At 36.6% G+C, this 426-nt stretch overlaps 1 protein-coding gene across 1 annotated transcript in view; it reads left to right on the top strand.

The window, feature by feature from the left end:
- The window catches only part of LOC107655954 (A disintegrin and metalloproteinase with thrombospondin motifs 9-like), a 41,829-nt gene that overhangs the window by 17,297 nt on the left and 24,106 nt on the right, over positions 1-426 (top strand). The gene's annotated exons all lie outside the window — the stretch shown is intronic.

Genomic DNA, 426 nt, shown 5'->3' with positions numbered 1-426 from the left:
ACTCGAAACAGGTGAACTACTTGACTAATTCCAGTACAGAACCTATAGGATGTTGCGCATGCACGACTGAACGAATCATTCCCCGAGATGACTCGTTCTTCCCGAGTCACATTAAAGATTCGTTCAAAATGAATTAATCGTTCAAGAACGACCCAACACTACTTTGCATAAAACAATAATATAGTGCTCCAATCCGTTCTTATAATAATGACATAAAATACAAAACACTTATGCAAGCGAATGCCCACAGCTAAAGTTTAGCTGCTAAACTGTGAACACTTAAAACAATAATTTTAGATACGTTAGCCGAGTGCTAACGTGACTAACTGATGAAACAATACAGCTTGTAAACCAAAATATGTCTATTGTAATGTTTGAAGAACGACAGACAAAAGACGCTCTGTCTTAACTTTTAATCAGAACACA

The sequence above is a fragment of the Sinocyclocheilus anshuiensis genome, unplaced genomic scaffold (genome assembly GCF_001515605.1).
Source record: "Sinocyclocheilus anshuiensis isolate Anshui unplaced genomic scaffold, SAMN03320099.WGS_v1.1 scaffold51, whole genome shotgun sequence".
NCBI classification, from domain to species: domain Eukaryota; kingdom Metazoa; phylum Chordata; class Actinopteri; order Cypriniformes; family Cyprinidae; genus Sinocyclocheilus; species Sinocyclocheilus anshuiensis.
This window is presented reverse-complemented; position numbering and strand designations above follow the sequence as displayed.